Below are 19829 nucleotides of genomic sequence, written 5' to 3' on the forward strand. Positions count from 1 at the left end.
GCTTATGTTGAGAAATAATGTTTCTATTTTTGATTTTTATCTTTGAATTCCAGTTTTCCATGAACATCTGAAGTTCCCTGGTACCTATGATGGAATATTATTCAACCTTAAAAATGAAGGAAATTCTGGCACAGGCTACAACATGGATGAACCTTGAGGTCATTATGCTGAGTGAAATAGACCAGTCACAAAAGGACAAAGGCTTCGTGACTCCACTTACCTGAGGCAGAAGAGTCAAATTCATAGAGACAGAATGGTGGTTGCCAGGGACTGAAGAAAGAGGGGTTTGGGGAGTTATTCCTTAGTGGGTACAGAGTTTCTATTTTGCATGATTAAAGATGTTGTAGATTAGTTTGCAGTCCCATGGCAGTGTTCCCTTCTCTCCACATCCTCCCAACATCTGCAGTTTTGGGATTTTGTGATGTGGGCTAATCTTACTGGAGTTAGGTGATATCTCAACATGGTTTTGATTTGCATTTCTCTGATGATTAAGGATGATGAACATTTTTTCATGTGTTTGTAGGCCAGGCCTGTCTTTGTCAGAGAAGTTTCTGTTCAAGTCTCTTGCCCACAAAGAAATGGGGTTGTTTGTTCTTTTCTTGTTGATTAGTTTGAGTTCTCTGTGGATTCTAGTTATTAGACCTTTGTTGGAAACATAACCTGCAAAAATCTTCTCCCATTCTGAAGGTTGTCTGTTTGCTTTACTTACTGTGCCCTTAGCTGTGCAGAAGCTTTTTAGCTTGATCAGATCCCAGTAATCTATTTTTGGTGTTGCTTCAATTGCCAGGGGGGTCCTCCTCATAGAATATTTTCCCAGGCTAATATCTTCAAGCATTTTCCCTGCACTCACTTCTAGTATTTTAATAGTTTCATGTCTTAAGTTTAAATCTTTTATCCAGTGAGAATCAATTTTTGTTATGGTAAAAGTTGAAGGTCCAGTTTCAGTCTTCTATAGGTTGCTAGCCAGTTCTCCCAGCACACATTTCTTAAATAGGGAATATTTTCCCCAGTGTATGTTTTTGTTAGGCTTATCAAAGATCAAATGGTGATATGTGGCTGGGTTCATCTCTAGAGTCTCTATTCTGTTCCATATATCTACATCTCTATTTTTGTGCCAGTACCAACCTGTTTTGATCACTATAGATTTATAGTATAATCTGAAGTCTGGTAGTGTGATGTCTCCTGATTTGTTTTTCTTTCTAAGTAATGTATTGGCTATTTTAGGTTTTTTTCTGATTCCATATAAAACAAAGTACTATTTTTTCAAGTTCTTTAAAGTATGACATTGATGCTTTGATTGAGATTGCATTAAATCTGTATATTGCTTTGGGCAGTATGGACAGTTTAACAATGTTGATTCTTCCCAGCCATGAGCATGGTATGGTTTCCCATTTGTTAACATCTTTAGCTATTCCTTTTCTCAGGGTTTCATAGTTCTCATTTACAGATCTTTCACTTCCTTTGTTAGATAAATTCCCAGGTATTTCATCTTCTTTGGCATGGCTGTAAGAGGGATAGAGTATTTGGTTGGATCTCACCTAATGTACACAATGCAAGGGTACATTTCAAAACAACCATATTATAAATGTTGTACCACAAAAATAAGTAACTGAAGTGATGGTTATGTTAATTAGTTTGATTTAAGCATTCCACATTGTATATCAAATCAATCACATTGTACCCCATAAATGTAGACAGTTATGATTTAATAAAAATTAAGTTAAAAAACACATTGTTCTAATAAAACATTCCTATGTTCAAACAATATACTACTTGTTAAAAATGATAATGCAAATGTTTAGAAAAAAATAAAGATGTGGCGGTGCCTGTAGCTCAGTGGATAGGGTGCCAGCCACATATACTGAGGCTGGTGGGTTTGACCCCAGCCTGGGCCTGCTAAACAACAATGACAACTATAACCAAAAAATAGCCAGGCGTTGTGGTGGCTGCCTGTAGTCCTAGCTACTTTGGAGGCTGAGGTGAGAGAATCGCTTAAGCCCAAGAGTTTGAGGTTGCTGTGAGCTGTGACGCTATAGCACTCTACAGAGGGTGACATAGTGAGACTCTGTCTCAAAAAAAAAAAAAAAAAGATGTTCTGGAAATGGATAGTGGTGATGACCATACAATTATATGCATATACTTAATGCCACTGAACTGTATACTTAAAATAGTTAAGATGACAGATTTTATGTTACGTGTATTTATCATAATAAAAGAAATAAAAAGCAACTTCCAAAACCAGTGTACACATAGCACCACTATAATCTATAAAAACATGTATGCTGGCTGGGAGCAGTGGCTCATGCCTGTAATCTTAGCACTCTGGGAGGCCAAGGTGGATGGATTGCTTGATCTCACGAGTTCGAGACCAGCCTGAGCAAAAAGCAACACCCTTTCTCTACTAAAAATAGAAAAACTGAAGCAAGAGGGTCCCTTGAGCCCAAGATTTGGAGGTTGCTGTGAGCTATGATGCTACGGCACTCTACCCAGGGCAACAGCTTGAGATTCTGCCTCAAAAACAAACAAACAAACAAACAAACAAAACCCTCAACGAACAAAAAGAAACCCATGCGTGCTTGTTTGTTGTATATATAAAGACTTTCTGAAAGAATAAACAAAAACCAAAATAGGGAGCCTGGGAAATCAGCTGAGGGAGACTTACTTTTTTACTGTGTACCTTCTGATACTGTTTGGAATTTTAGTTTATAATGTATATGTCTTTTTAAATTTATAGCAAATTATTGATCAAATCTCCTCCTATGCTGATTCCCTAAATTGCCCTGGGGGCAGCCATTGAGGATTACACTGACTCTTTGTGTTGGTTTCTGCTGAGAGGAGTTTGAGCTATTGTGTTTTGTTTTGTAAAACCCTGTTTTCCAAAGGATAATACTTAATTCTATTTGTTAATCTTTAGTTTATTCTCTTGTGAAAAAATCCCAGAATGGCTGGAGATAACATTTTTAAAGAATCTTTACTCCCAGCTGTCTGCCCCCACTACTAACATTGGCCTTTGCAGTCAGTCCCTGACTTCCTTTATTCTTTTTTTTTTTTTGAGACAATTTTAAGCTGCTGCCCTGGGTAGAGTGCCAGGGCATCATAAGCCAACAGCAACCTCCAGCTCTTGGGCTCAAGTGATTCTCTTGCCTGAGTTGTTTTTCTGTTTTTAGTAGAGAGGAGGTCTTGCTTTTGCTCAGGCTAGTCTCAAACTGGCGAGCTCAAGCAATCCCCCAACCCCCCAGCCTCCCGGAGTGCAGAGATTACAGGCGTGAGCCACTGCGCCGGCCAGACTGCCTTCATTCTGTTCTTCCCTTCCTTCCTCTGCTTTCCGGAGGTCTTTTTCTTCTCATACAGGCCAGACCTTGCAAGTCTGTTTGGGTTCCTTTGTCTTTGCACAATGGAAGGAGTCACAGATCATGCCAAGCCCGTTGTCTTGGTACCACCAAAATGAGATCTGAATCCCAACATAAAGTGACAATTAGGTGGGCTCTTGTACATTTTGGCTAGTTTTCCCTAATTCTGTCTTTGGTACTGTCGCCTTCCCAGCGTGAAGGACATCAGTGACCAATTGTGTCGTGTGAAGTAGTTGGTTGGTCATGAACTTCCTGGTCCAGAGAGTTACTGGGTGGTTCACTGATGGCTGCTAATCCTCAAACTGGCAGGATAATAGTTCTTTAACAACAGAACAGCTGGAGGAAAATTCCAAAATGTAGTTGGATTGCATTTGAAAGACTTGAATTGATACCTAAGCAGTTAGTAAAGGAGCCCCGGCTGTTTCTAAAACAGCAAATAGAGCAAGAATCTAGCAAGCATTGAGTAGAAGACGAATACACAGGATCCCTCATTTGGAGCGACTGTGCCTCCCACGACACCCAGCACATTTCAGGCTTGGTGAATGAAAGGTTCTGCACCCAAGGATAAAATCACTCCCAGGCGCGAGAGGAAAGGAAAACGGAGATCCAACTCGTGCAATTAAAGTGGCTTTTATTCCATGTGAGGGCAGGTGGGGCGAGATTCCTGAGCAGGGAGCAGTGCACACATGGGCTACAGCGGTCAGGAATTTAAAGGGTTAGGACCGCAGGATTGGTCTGTCCATAGCTTTACCTGGGCAGGTAGGTGGGACAAGGTTAGGGTTAGTGTTGGTCCGTTCACTATTTCCTGGGAGGGACATGCTTTCCAGGAAAGGGATCTTTCCTGGGTGGGTCGCTCACCGGGTTCTGTTAGGGAAGTAAAGGCCCGATAACTGTGGTGGGCAGCGGCAAGGTGGATTCCTGCAGCTCAGATGGCGTTTTGACTTTGTTTTTGGCCTTTTAGTCATCAATCTCATAGTTAAAAATAAGTAAATCACCCACTTAGATAAAAAGAATGTTAACAAGACATCACCTTCAGGGGAGAAAAGAATGTGCAGAATTTTTTTTTTTTTTAAATCTCTGAGTGGTTCTGCATAAAAAATGTTGGAAAAGCTGCACTTACAAGTCCACGAAGAGAGGAAGACAGCGCTGTTGGGTGAAGGAAGCTTCGGAGACGCGTCAGGCAGGTGAAGGGCGGGGTCTCAATTCTTTGTCACGTTCCTTAGGCACTTTTACTCTTTTAAACCCCAAATGAATTCATCTACATTACGACAGAGTTCTCCTTTAAGAGAGTTTCTTATTCCAACTCCTTAGTTAAAATGCCCAATTATTTAAAAGTAGTGACAATTTAAACCTACTGTGGCGTGCTTAAGCAGGTTGACATCTGGAACCAGGCGTCCTTGCTCGGGAGGCTGTCCCGCGCCGTTCGCCATCCTGGCCTCTACCGCCAGACGCCAGGACAGCCTTCCCCAGTTATGCTAGCCCCACTGCTCCCAGATATTGCCAATTGCCTCCTGGGGGCCAAAACCATCCCTGTGGAGGAGAAACACCGTTTTTGAGGGTGTGGTACCACCCCTCCCTCGGTGTCACGGGCCTGGACACGGCCCGGCTTGCTGGGCCTTGCTCCAGCTCTGCGCCCCGGTCCGGACCTTCGCTGCAAGGCTGAAGGGCCCCGCGGAGGGGCCTGGGGTTCTCTGGACCCTATTTCACCAAGCTGGGGTGGGCAGGGGTCTTCGGGTACGCATGTGTGCTGGGGACATACCAGGAGCCCCGTGGGTGAGTCGAGGGGCTGCGTGAGCTCGACTGTAAATAGATTCTGACAAGCAGTTTCCCGAAGTGACCAGCCTGCGGACTCGACTAGCGGAGGCGCGAAACCGCGGGGGACACTGAGCACCTCCAGCTGTCTTGGGGACCTGGCCAGCACCTCGGACGGGTGGCGCCATAAGAAATGGACGCCTTCCTTGGACATTACAGGTTCCTGGGACCCGACCCCCGCCTCCCCATACCCTTCGCGGGGCTAAGTGCCGGGCGGCGAGGGGGCTGGGTGGGGGGGCCCTTTTCTCCTGGGATTGAGAAGCAGTGACGCGGAGCGGCCTCTAGGGGGCACTGTGACCTGAGGTGGGGGAGGGGCAGTGCGAACTGGGGGCTCACAGGTGCCCCGGGCGGCCTGCGGCAAGCTGGGCCCCGCCCCGCACGTGCTCCAAAAATGCTGCGGGAGGTGCAGGGGCGGGGACGGCGAAGACACTTCTGCGATATGTGTGTGATCCGAGAGTGTGCACGCTTGTGTGTGCGTGTGTGCGTGCTGGGGAGAGGTGGAGGCAGAGGACGCCGACTCGGTCCCTGCTGAAGTTTGGGAGGTTGTGCACCGCAGGGCGCACACACGTTCATTTTTTCAGGTACAGAATTCAAAAAGCATAAAGAGTTACACATGTAAAAGCAAGCGTCCTTTCTTGGCCCAGCCTCTACACGTGCCTTTCCTGCAGTGAAAATAATTTAAACACAGAGAAGCAGAATAAATTGCACAGGAACTTTATGTCTACCCTGTACATATATAAAATACATATATACAAACAATATATAATATAACACATTATATAAAATATAAGACATAATATATGCAACACAGAATATGTAATATATAATGTATATGATATATGTATGTATTTGTGTGTGTGGCACTTGAGGAGGTCTTGCCTGGGCCCTCAGGGGTGCTCTTTGCTGCCTGGGCTCCTGGTAGTCTGCAGGCCTTCATGTGACATGTGATTTCCTGCAGCCAAAAAAGGGAGGAGGGAAGAGGAAGGACGCTCATCTCGGCACACGTATACATGGACGTGTGCGCCCACGCATAGACACACACACGCAGAGACACACTCGTTTCCTTGGCATTTATTGTAGGCTTGGCTATTAACACATTTGGGAGAAATCATCCAAAGGAATTCCCTTACAGAGATGGGGTCTGTTAGCAGCTCTGCGTTGACAGAGGACTCAAGCTGAACAAGCTCTCCCAGGAATACAGATCTGGAGTGTGTGCGTGTTTGAAAAGACCTGCTGCCATGTGTGGAGCCATACTGGGGAAGTAGTTATCACAAGGAAGGGTGAGAACGAAGCGATGTTGGCTGAATCCTTATGCATTTCTTGGAGCTGTATAATGTGTTTTTGGTTGCAGCTTTGGAGGAGCTGTGTGTTTCTCTGACACTGTCAATTTTGACAGATTGACCGGCGTTGTTTAAGAAATGTGCACATGAGCTCCATTTGCTGGAAACAAGTTGGTTCCATTTTCTTCATATGGCTATGTAAGAATCTTTGAAGCCACTTCTTATCTCTTGCCATCCATAGGAGACCTATTGCTGGGGGGCTGCACCCCAGACCCTCTCCTCCACCTTCTGTCACTGTCTCCAACGATTCCGAAGCCCTGAGGGCCTCTGAGAGGTGCCACTTTGAGGTGCTGTGTTGTTTTTAAAGGTATCTGGACTCTCACAAGTCCACTGAGCTCAGGGCTGCATCTAAGCAACGGGGCTGCCTCTGAGGCCCGGAGAGCTAGGGGAGGGTCTGGATCCCGAGCTCCTCCCCTATGAAGCTTGTAGCCCTGGGAAGCTCACTGAGCACCTTGAGCTGCTGAGTCCTCCTCTTTAAAAAGTGGATCAGGTGATCCTTGCCGTTACCCCCTTCTGCGATCGCTCATTCCTGCTTGTTCCACTAGCACTCCAAGGCTGGCCGCCGGATGCGGTGATGTCACAGGTAGCAGGAGCTAAGTGCCCTCAGCCCTTCACCTCCTGGATCACCCAGGGAGTCCCAGTAGCGTTTTGTGGAAATGCATGCTGCCTGCCTGGTGGCCAGCTTAGGATAACCAGGCACGGCTGAGTCAGGAGTCAGCTTTCTCCACCAGGGGACTGAGTAAGCCCCAAGTCATGTCTTTTTTTTTTCCTGAGACACCAGCAAGGGTACACTGGCATCATCACAGCTCACTACAACCTCCAACTCCTGGGCTCAAACAATCCTCCTGCCTCATCCTCCTGAGTAGCTGAGACTACAGGTGTCCACCACCATACCTGGCTAATCTTTCTATTTAAAGTAGAGATGGGGTCTCCCTTTTGCTCAGGCAGGTCTTAAACTCCTGAGCTCAAGTGATCCTCCTGTATCCACTTCCAGAGTGCTGGGATTATAGGCGTGAGCCCCCACACCCGGTCCCAAGTCATTCTTTAAATGTCGTCATCATTTACTATCCGTTGGCATGGTAGAGGCTGTGCTACAGCTGAGGGAGGGATGATTCCTGCAGAAGAGTTTCGGAGGCAGAACCCTCACCTTCTGCCTGCTGGCCACACCCAGCTCAGCAGAGAACAGACAGCACAGAGGTTGCTGACAGTTCGGGGCATTTCACCACAACTGGAGCCCAACAGTGTCCGGCTGGCAGGTTCCATCTGCTCTGGGGAGCTCTGTTTTTCTCTCACAGCCTTGAATGGATTGAATGAGGCCAGCTCATGTCAAGGAGGGTAATATGCTTTATTCAAAATATATTGATTTAAAAGTCAATCACATTGACTCGGCACCCATAGCTCAGTGGTTAGGGCGCCAGCCACATGTACTGGGACTGGCTGGTTTGAACCTGGACCAGGCCTGATAAGTAACAATAACAACAAAAACAGTTGGGCCTTGTGGCGGGAGCCTGTAGTCCCAGCAACTTGGGAGGCTGAGGTAAGAGTTTAAGTCCAAGAGTTTGAGGTTGCTGTGGACTGTGACCTCGCTACTGAGGGCAACATAGTGAGACTCTGTTTCAAAAAAATATAAATAAATAAATAAATAAAAGTCAATCACATCAAAAACACATCTTCACAGCAATATCTATGCTGGTCTAACAACTGGTCACTATGGCTTAGCTAAGTTGACAAATGAAATTAACCATCACAATCAGTATGCATTAAACAAATCCAGTGCAGAAGGAAGTGTGACCATACTGGGAGCACTCAGGGCCCCTGGGCAAGGGTCTCTGGGGACTGGGAAAAGCTGCTGGGAAGAGGGGGTGACATTTGGAGGAAGATAAAGGAGAGGAAGAGGAGATGTCATTAGGCCTAGTGTGGTGGGGTGGGGAGGCACTCCTGGCCTCTGTGCTCCATTTGTAGCCCCTTCTTTTTGACACAAGCCACAATGGGAGTTGGGGACCAGCGAGGCCTAGGGCTTTCTGTTGTAGTGAGGGGCCCACAGGCCCTGTAGGCTGTGCTGTTGTGGAGAATCCACTGTGAGCCCCAGTTCTGCACTCTTGAGCCTGTGGGGCTAAGGCTCCAGCATCCTGAACTGGCATCTAGCGCATTACAAAAGCAGGTGCTCTTTGGAGAATTCTTCAGAGTTGGGTAAGGCTCATGGAAGGCTGGCCAGACTCCCCAGAAAGCCCGGTGACTTTCCCACAGCCCTCTTGCCTTCTCAGAGGCTGTGACACACTTCTAGAGGGGCGGGGAGGTAGATTGAGAGCCCACTGGCCCACCTGGGCAGCTCACTCCTGAGCAAGGCTTCTAATGTCCGAATCCAGAGAGATGGAAACCCCTGTCCAGGGGCAAAGTGCATTGTGGGTTCTTATTTTCCCCTGGGAGTCAGCTGTGGGTTCACACAATATGTGCACAGAAAACACTCTGGTTTCTGCATTGGTTCCTGCTGTGTTATTTGGAGCCTGTTCAACCCTCCACAGTGAGCTTTCATTTTCTACTCAGGAAGGGTCCAGGGCTCCCCCACCTGTGTTTTTAAGAGAATAAGACACTCTTAACCCTTGAAATGCTACCTCATAGACCGTAGGTGGGTTGGCACATGCAAGCCCCATCACAAGGCCATGTCCAAAGCATAGTGTTTGCAGGGACAGCTCCCTGGCGGTAGGCAAGCTTGGCTAAGGCACTCACTGGCCTGGAATGTCAACCCCTCCAGGGGAACCGTGCCTCCAATACATGGGGCAGCAGTGCGGAGAGGGCAGGAGGAACCTGTGGAAATGATTTCCGACTGAGCTGGCCTGGTGTGTGATGGGTTCAGGGTCAACTCAGAAAAACATGTAACATCTATACCGTATTCTACCCAGGGGTGCCTTTGGCCCCTAACAAACACTACCTAAAAAGTCTTTTCTTCTTTGACTTTTATGATTTGCAGATTGCAATTTGTATCTAATCAGGACAGTTATTCCAGAGAACCCATCCGATGTCAATGGCCTCACTGTGTCCCAGGTTAAGTGTGAACCTTGGGCTGCAGCTGGTTGAGTGGGCTATGATGGACTAGTCAGATGGAGGGACGTCTCCTGGTTCTGGAAACTTCTTGAACCTGCCATGACTCTAAACATTCCCCCCCCCCCCAGAAGAGATCATCATTCCTCTCAGAACTATATTACATGATTTTTGATGAACAGAACTTTCATTTTTGGAATTGAATTGTGGCTCAATGTATAGAGTAATTATTATGACGTTTTCCCAGGAGTGGGATAAATTGGTTCCCAGCTATCTCTGGTAGACTCATCTGTTCCTCCTTGTGCCTGCAGGCATATGCTCAAGGTGGTCCATGGAACTCCCTTGGCATCTGTTAGTATTGCCTCTTAATGTTCCTCTCAGAAATCAGGCAGGTCAACATGACCGTCTGCAGGAGAACACGCCTTTGCTCACACTGTGCTCTTATCTAGACTTCTGAAGGAGCACAGGGTGGTTTCCTGGGTCCAGAGCCCGTGATGGCGCCTGGCCCGGGGCCTAGGGGCAGAAGAACGTGCTTGTTTTCTTAGCCAGCTGTTCAGGTCTCAGTGCGGTACACTCTAAAATCACCAGAGCGTTAACAACAAACACTTGCATCAGGAGACCTGGTCGGAGTCCTGCTTCCGCCATGGAGGACCTCAGAGAAGCTAGGCTGTGGCCTTCCTGTGCTTCAGTTTTCTCATCTACAAAGGGGTGGCTAATACCTGTGTCTGGAGGCCACTGTGAGGATTGGACCAAAGAGTACATGTGGGATCATACAGACTGATAGAAGGGTCAATAGTAAGAGGTTGTTAGTATTATTATGGTCTCAGGCCCTCTGAGAGCAAAGTTTGTTTTTTTAAGAAAGTTTCCCCTTATTTTGAAAAGAAATAAGCTTCCTTATGTCTATACCCAGCAGACCTTGTTTTTAATCTTTGGAGCAATAACACTCTCATGGGTCGGCAAAGAGCTATTTCTCCTATTCCAAACGCTTGGCTCCCCCACCTCCCTGTGCCACATGGTTTCAACACCTGGCACCGTCTTAGTTGTATGGTCTGTGCTGTCCAAAAAGATTGTGTCCAGGCTCTGCACCCGTAGCTCAGTGGATAGGGCACTGGCCACATTCACCCAGGTTGCAGGGTTCGAACCTGGCCCGGGCCTGCTAAACAACAATGACAACTATAACAAAAAAATAGCTGGGTGTTGTGGTGGGTGCCTGTCGTCCCAGCTGCTGGGGAGGCTGAGGCAAGAGAATCGCTTAAGCCCAAGAGTTTGAGGTTGCTGTGAGCTGTGACACCATGGTAGTCTACTGAGGGTGACATAGTGAGACTCTGTCTCAAAAACATTTATAAATAAATAAAAGATTGTGCCCAGAAGGGAAGAGAATTTTCCAAACTGATATAAAAAGAGAGCTCTCCACAGCCGTGTTCTTGGAGGACTTGATTGTGTGTTTTCGATTCTGAATGGCACAGCTCTTTTCTGTGGCTTGTCTTTTCTCCTGGAATTTTATCAATGTCTGGTAAAGTGATTCCATGTGTATGCCCTTTCTAACACTCTCCCTCTCTCTGTTTATATGATATATATATATATATCTGAAATGAATAATACACGTCATGGGCAATAATAATAATTCTCTTCAAGAGACTGGGGAGCTGAAGCTGGCTTCTGAGAAATGATTGCTGAATATTCAGGAATTTTGCAATCTGGTTATTAAACTACTGAAAGCTTGAAATAGGCCATGATGGGAGATATTTACACCTTGGAAACTGGCAAATGCTACAAAGCAGGATTTTGTCTTTCCTCTCGGAGAGCTGGTTGACCAGCACACTGCTGCTTTTAGGTTAGAAAAGCCACCTGGTATTGTTTCCTGGAGAAAAATGAGGAAGGCACCCCCTTCTCCTGACCCTTTGTTCAAAGGATAAAACTTTTTGCTTCCTGGAATACTTTTTCTCAAGAAATAATAAAAAGTAACTCTAAGCTAGCGATGGCAACTGGAAATAATCATAACATTCCCAGGCACACGTTCCGTCACCCGCCTTCTCCTTTCTCATGAAAACTTCGGTTCAGCCGGGAAATTGGGCTGAGAGAATAAAAGGCTTTGCAGACCAGACGCTCCTCAGAATGTGAAACCGTAGATTCCACTGTCATCATTTTTGACACTTATTTGCTTTAAAGAAACTCTGGGGCAAGAATTTGAAATTCCGTTGACCATTCCCGTCTGGGTTTTTGAAAATAACTTGCCATTTGGGAAGGTGATAAAGAGTGTTAATCTCCATCGCCCGGCTGCCTTTCCTAGCAAAGTTTAAACTCTGCCAATTCCAAGATTAGATGCAGTGTTTCTCAAGGAATAATTTATTTTAGAAGCGTTCTCAGTGCTTGGGTTCTGAAATTTTAGCTTGCCAACGCTAAACTGCTCCTTGAGGGAGAATAATTCTCCCTTTAAGAGTCTCCAAGGCCTAATGTCGTTGAGCGTGACTGATAGGCAAAACAGTGAAAGTCTTAATTTTTTCTTTTCAAAATATGTTTAACTTCAGTAAATCTTAAGCCAAGCCTCTTGCAGATGGCAGACAGCTTAATTGCTGTGGTAACCTCGTCTGACGTTTTTTGGAAAACTTTGGGTGCTATAATAATCCACTGAATCCACAGAAAATAGATTTCAACCCACACAAAAACCTGCGTAAGGCTTAGCACAGCAACTTGGCTGCTGAAGTTCTGTCCAAGGGTGTTTCTTTTCCCCTTCCCTTCTCAGGCTTTCTTGCACAGCTCGTAGGTCCAGCGTGTGTGATTTGCACAGCAAATGGAGAGAGACCCAAGATGAAATGAATCAGCGTTGCTGTTTCTTCCCCCGCCCATCTGTCTTCCTGGAAAGTCTGAGATGGTGGATGGCAAGACTGGTGGACCATATTAATGAATTATCTTTATTTATTTACTTACTTTAAGATTTCACAGATGCTGTGCGCCTCCACCGTAACTTACTTTCAGTCTGGGGAGTGGCGCTGGTTGTGTATTGCAATCACAACCCACGTCTTTCTTGCTCAGCATCTGTGTGCCCAGCGCCCCCAAGCTCCGCTTTCTCGGACAATGCCTCTGTCCTCTGTATCTCCGGGTGACAAACAGGCTATTTTCTGAATGAGTGATTTCTGATTCAATAAGTAATTTATAATTTGGAGGATTTGAGAGAAAATTTAGCATGAAAGCTGCAATTAGTTGCTACAACTAAGATCACTGCCATCTTCAGGGCAAGGTTAAAAATAAATCCCAATGGAGAGCATCCCTGTTTACTTCTGCGACCCTGGGCTATGAAGTTTGGTTTATAAACACGAGCAAACACATTGTGGTAGAGTGGCCAGCTGACCAGTGTTTGTACTTCAAATGGATTTGTCTTAACTGGTTCCCCACTCATGTGACGCTGTGCCCCTGAGGACTTCTCAATTTAGACCAAAGCTTCTCAACCTTGGCTGGGTGTCAGTCCTCGGGAACTTGTGAGAATACCCAGCCCTGGGCCCCTTCTCCAGAGATGGGCTGATCAGTAAACGGGGCCAGATCATCTTTGTGAGCCATGAGCCATGGAGAATCCCACCAAAAATGGCTTAAATAGCAAAACACCAATCCCTTCTGTGGTTCAGTGGCCCGGGAGTATCATCAAGGACCAGGGTCCCTTCCTGTTTCTGCTTGGCCCCTGCTGTGGGATGGGCCCTTCTTAGGCTTGTCTTCTCCTGATGGAAAGGTGGCTGCTGCTGCTTCAGCCATCACTCCATGCTCAGCCCACTTAGAGGCAGACCTATTTCTCCTCACATGCCTCTTTTCATCATGGAGAAAAACTGTTCTAGATACTGCAGCTGCCATGCAGGTTTCTTCTAAGTCCACCCACATGTTCACCCAAGCCATGCTCCCTTGCCAGGGTTCTCTGTATGCAGTGCACAGGGCAAGGTGGGCCCTTCCTCAGGCTCAACTAGGTTTACACCTCTGAAGTGCTGGATTCTTCGTCCTCCTCCTTTTCTGAGCTGAAGGCTGGGGTTCTCCTGGGGGCTTACAAATTCCTCTGCTCTATGCCTAGGAGAGCAGGCTGCTGGGTCCAATATTCTAGGGCTCCCAGATATGTTTCTGGATTTTTCTAAAGGTTTGGCATGCCAACCTTTCAGGTGTGGCCCACAGGGGTCACGGTTCCACTGGCTCGTTCACCCCCTTCTCCTGTGTACTGGGCAAGGCAGGTGTGGGCTTCTAACGTCTTTGACGTCACAGCCTCCTACCCACCTGGGGTCATCCCAACAGAAGGGAGCCCTCCTACCCGGGGGGGAGGGGCGAGAATCTTGATGAGCCCAGTCTTCTCTGCTTGTTCCCCACATGCTGAGGAACTTAGAAAATCCTTCTCTTCGTGAGAACTGGCCTTTCAGTGACAGTGTTGCTGAGATGCTAATAAAAATCCAACTTGACAGCCACAGTCGAGGCAAGACTTTGTGTTCAGTGCAACGTGTTGTGTTCAGTGTGCGGTGCGTGGAAGAGCGCTGGCAGACACAGGACTCAGCAATAGTCGCTGCGTCCTTCTGATCTTGTTAATGAAAATAACTGTGCTGCACATCAGGACCAGTCCTGCCCTGGGGCCCTGGCTTCCTGGGGGCCAGGAGTCTGCGGGGCTGAGAGGACGCGCCCCATCCCTCCATTCTGGACCACACTCCTAGTGCTAGGACTCTGGAATTCCCACCAAGTGGTCCCAAGACTGCTTCTTCCCAGAGTCTGCCCTCCTAAGGGCCGCGGATTGGCAACACTTAAGCCGGATGGGTGGCCATGGGTGCTGTGTGTGAAGACAGTGAGTGGCCATGTGAGCTGGACACCCACAGGTGCCTTTCTTGGCAGATAGGACACAGCTGGGTGGGGGCAGGCAGAAGGGGAGACAGTAGGGGGTGGGTTGACAGCTAGTGGCCAGGCCACCAGCTCTCAAGCCACCAGATTCCAGCGTCATCCTGGCAGCCCAAGACTTCAAAGTTCAACCTGGGTTTTCCAGGTTATTAGGAAATATATTTATCAATATTTTTTATTATTGGGGAATCATTGAGGGTACAAAGAACCAGTTTACACTGTTTGCATTTGTTAGGTAAAGTCCCTCTTATAATTGTGTCCCGCCCCCAAGAGGTGTGTCACGCAGTGTGCCATGCAGCGTGACCCCCACCCCTCCCTCCTTCCCTCTCTCTACTCTTATTCTCTCACCCACCCCCACCACGTGTTAGCATCAGTTGTCCTCATATCAGAATTGTAGACTCCAGCTTGTTACCTTGACTTGCGACTGTGAAATATTTGGGGCTGTGGGTGGTAGGCCTCCCTTTTCGTACGTGCCTGAGCCTTGCCAAGATGAGGACGGGCCTCACCAGAATGGCGTGTGTGAGTTGCTGTTGCAGCTCTGTAGCCATTGACAAAGCAGTTTTTATGTATACTATCTCCTTCAATTGCTCTCACTTAACTTTCAAAATAACCTCATTGTGGGGTCTATTATTCCCAGTTGACTGTGCCAAATGCTCTGAAGCTAATATATCCTAGAATTCAATTGCATGGTTTAAATTTCTTTCCTAAAAGCAGAACGACCAAGATCTTATAGGCACATGAGCCAGTGTGCACTCCACGCTGGGGTGTCCTCCGGCAGCTGACCCGTTCTTGCCTGTCCTGAGTAACACAGACTGGCTTTGTTTCTCATAGATATTTTCCTAAAGCTGTCATTCTGCGTGTGTGTCCTAATGGCGTTCTTTGAAAAATGCAACCTCCTAACAAATCCTGGATGCTCGGCAAGAAAAACCACTCCAGAGATATTTGAGCACCGTCTTCGTGCTCAGAACTGTTCCAGGTTCTGCCAAAGACAGAAAATTATAGGGCCTGGTTCCTGCTGGCAAAGGAGTGAACGGAGCTGAGGAAATAAGTTAACAGTGGAGAAATTCAGAGCAGGAGCGCACGTATTTCAATGCCACATTGTGTGAGAAGTCTGGAGCAGGGGTCGGTAAACTTTTTCTGCCAAGAGCCAGATTGTAAATATTTTAGGTTTTGAGCACCACACGGTCTCTGCCATAACTACTCAACTCTACTGTTGTAGCTCAAAAGCATATGTGCATGATCACGGCTGTGGCTGTGGACTCAATGTGTCCCCTCAAAATCCTTAGGTTGAAACCCTAACTGCCAGTGTGATGGTTTTGAAGTCGGGGCCTTTTGAGGAGATAAATAGGTTTAGATGAGGCGATGAGGGTGGCGTTCCAATGGTAGGGTAAGCAACCTTCTAAGAAGATGACACAACCCGAGCTCATTCTCTCTGTCTGCCTTGTAGCACATGGCAAGAAGGCAGCCCTCTGTAAACCAAGAAAAGAGCCCTCACCAGACCCCGACTGTGCTGGCACCCTAAGCTCCAACCTCCAGCCTCTAGAACTGTGAGAAATAAATGTTTGTTGTTTAAATCACCCAGCCTATGGTATTCCGCCTTGTGGTACTCTGAGCTGAGTAGGGCTGCCAAAAAAGGAGTACGCATTTTAAGAGATGTTCTCTATGTATTACTTCTTGAAGTTGAATTGAATTATGGAAGCAATGTGTGGTATGGCATTCATGCAAAAGATGGTGTTAATCGAACGAGTGCCGGTGTCACCAAGCAGCAGGCAGGGCAGGAAAATGTCAGGAGCACAGTTGTCATTTGAGGAGTGCAAGACCATCTTGAAATGGCATTTGAAATTTGAGAATGTGGCAGAAGGATACAGATGATGGGGCATGAGTGTGCAACAGAACCTCCAACACGGCTAACAAGCGTGTGCATTTGTGCTAAGTTTGAGGCGCCTGGGTACCATGTGTGACATGCTTTAGGGAAGATCCGGGGGGCTTTGCAATGTTGCTCAAACAGTAGCTTGCCACTTTCAGAAGTGTCTGGACACGGATAGTAATCACTGTGAACCCTTCTTGTAATTGCAGAAGTCAAATGTGATTTGTAGCTGGGCTCACACCTATAATCCCAGTACTTTGGGAGGCCTAGATGGGCAGATTGCTTGAGCTCAGGAGTTCGAGACCAGCGTGAGCAAGAGCAAGACCTCATCTCTAAAAATAGCTGGGCACTGTGGCGGGCACCTGTAGTCCCAGCTACTTGGGAGGCTGAGACCAGAGAATTACTTGAGCCCAAGAATTTGAGGTTGGTGTGGGCTATGACACAAGGGCAACATAGTGAGACTCTGTCTCAAAAAAAAAAAAATGTGATTTGTATTCATCTTTTATTATTGCTATAAATTGAGTATTATAATTTTAATATAGCTTTTTTCTTTTTTAAAATGTGTCTACTTTTGTTTGCACCCTCTGTCTGTTCTAATAGAACTTATTTGGGGCACAGATATTTGAATTTTATATAATTTTCACCTGTCAAGGAATACTGATTTTTATAAAATTTTTCCAATCATTAAAAAATGTTACAGATATTCTTAGCTTGCTGGCCACACAAAAAGTGTGACAAGCTGAATTTAGCCTGTGGGTGATAATTATTGACCCCTAGTCTAGAGCAGCGTCTCCTGAATTGTTCAGTAAAACAAGATCACTTCATGAGCTGTTAATAGGCATTCAGAGAAAGTAAGTCTGGAAGCTGTTCCATGCTCCAGATCCTAGTTAGAGAGCCACAGTGTAGTAGCATATTAAAGGCCCTGAGAAGGCCTGCGGGAAAGAAACATGTTCAACACGTTTGTGTTGTTTATTACAGCATTTCCCAAACTTGGGCATGAGAATCTCCCTCCTGCATCTTTCTCTCATCCTTCTTCCTCCTCCCCCTTCTCCTTCTCCCATCTCTCCTCCCCCTCCCCTTCCTCCATTCCTCTTCCTTCTGCACTACAGACCTGTATTAACTTATAGATTGGGTATTCTGAAGAAACCAGATTGGGAACTGTTGGTCCCAAGGCACGAAAGCTGCTCCTGAGGGTACAGTTTGGTAGTGGCGGGAGGAATTCGAGTGAGGTTTTTGGAAGAGCTGGAGTTTACATTTATACAGCTTTCTTCGGAGTTTGATGTCAGCTAGGGGGAGATGGCTCACTTTCTTTTCCTTGCTGAGCTGTCCTCTTGAGGGATACATGTCCCTGGTGGGGGGTTTCAACTGCGAGATGGAAGTGACTGTTGGGGAAAAGCTCTGCCCGCTTAGGTTCCAGGGTCTTTAATATCCCACTGTGGACAACTGACTCTTGACCCCCATCTTAATCAATGGCTGGAAACATGGGATCCAGCCTGGACTATCATCTTTCCTTTATACCCCCAGCCAATCCATCAGCAAATCTTTCTCAACTCTGCCTTCAAATGCACTTGGAACCCAGTCCCTTCTCGTTCATGGCTGTTGCTGTAGGCTCAATGTGTCCCCTCAAAATCCTTACGTTGAAACCCTAACGGCCAGGGTGATGGTTTTTGAAGTCAGGGCCTTTTGAGGAGATAAGAGATTTAGATGACAGGTTTGGTCCTGCCCCATGGCAGGCTCCTGGATGGTGGTCTTCAGAGTGGTCACATTTGCTCATTTCCCACCCGTCTAGCTATTTACTGATGTGCACACAGAGCATGCTTAGAATTTATAATGTTGGCTATAGGGGAAACGCTTCCTCTGCCCTGTGAAGATTCACTGAAATTAACCGATACCAGGTAGAGGGACAGGAGAAAAGGCCTACGAATGTCTGAGCACACGTGAGCCAGGGACCCAGGCAAATGGGAGGGCCCAAGGCCAGGGGAGAAGGAGGCAGGGGTGCAGTGGGTGATTTGAGAAGAGTAGTCAGTGATTTTTAGGGGAGCTCAATGGGCCTGAGGACCCAACAATGGTTTATAAATGATTTTCTTTGGATAGCGAATGGGATTGAAGCACAAACTGTAGATTGTGGGGAAGTCTTGAGACGTGGAGGGGTGAGGGTGGCACTGCGCCATGACACAGATTGTCTTCTTGTGCAGATACAGTCTCTCAGATAGTCCCTCAGAGCTGTCCACAGAGGAAAACAGGCAGTCCCTGGGTTACAAACCAGACAGGTTCTGGAGGTTTGTTCTTAAGTTGAATTTGTATGTAAGTTAGAACAGTTGCATTTACTTGTTTCCTACCATCTAAACTTCCATTCTTAAGTGTGAGTTGTACATAGGTTGGATGTTTGTAACTCAGGGACTACCTGCAGATAAAAAGTCTATCTGGGTGTGGTGAATTTCAGTCTCTTCTCTTCTATTTAATCTTCCTTGGTTATTTGATGAGATTCCTAGGGAAGGGGTTTAAGACGAGTGCATTTATTTTAGCAAGAAATTTCCTCAGATAAAGAAATTCTAGAGAGACCCGTTCCTCTATATTTGGGGGAGGAAAAGAACTAAGAGAAGATTAGAAAGTTCTTAATTAAGAAGCAGCTTCCGAGGCTTCTGATTTCCTTTAATTCAAAAGTGCTCAGCACCACACAGGCAAGTGTCTTTCTCTGAGCCCCAACAACAATAAATACGCGTGTGTGAGCACACGTGTGTGTGCCCGTGTATGTGTAGACGGGAGGGTGGAGGATTTGGCTTATTTTATGAGTGTTTGTCACACACACATAGAATAAGAGCTGATCCTCCACCTGAGAATAGGTGAAAATGAAGAAAATAAGCGATGTCTGAAGGTGTTATGCAGTTAACAGGGCAGCTGAAGACACTTAGGGACAGAGCTAGGAGAGGAATACAATAAAGGAAGGTGAGCCAGCACTTGTGTCACTTTCCCCTAGGCGTCCTTCGGAAGGGGTGGCCAAGAGAGTGAGAAGCTAACAGAGCTGTTGGCAAGAGGGTAGGGGGCAGACATCAGCATTCAGGGTCTGTAGGGATTAACACTCTCAGGGAAGTGAGAGGCCAGCCATAAACAGTCTGGCCTTCACAATCAATAAAGCCAGGTTTGATCCATTCCAGTCTAGATGGGGTTAAGATTAGGTATGCTAGTACCCATAATAAATTTCATTTTTCTGGAAAAAAGGTAACACCCTCCTAGATCTTTATGTATTTCATATACAATGTCTGGCACTTCATCAAAATCACCTGTTACAAGACAATGTCATGGGGGCGGGGAGGCAGGGAGAGAGGGTGCAAGTTACTGATTTAAAGGCAAAAGAAACATACCAGCAGGGAATCAAAATGATGGATTTATTTATTTATTTATTTTTGAGACAGAGTTTCACTGTCGCCCTGGGTAGAGAGCCGTGGCATCATAGCTCGCTTCAAACTCTTGGGCTCAAGAAATCCTCTTGCCTCAGTTTTCCGTTTTTAGTAGAGACAGGGTCTTATTCTTGCTCAGGCTGGTCTTGAGCTCATGAGCTTGAGCAATCCA

Source organism: Nycticebus coucang, chromosome 16 (genome assembly GCF_027406575.1).
Source record: "Nycticebus coucang isolate mNycCou1 chromosome 16, mNycCou1.pri, whole genome shotgun sequence".
In the NCBI taxonomy this organism is placed as follows: domain Eukaryota; kingdom Metazoa; phylum Chordata; class Mammalia; order Primates; family Lorisidae; genus Nycticebus; species Nycticebus coucang.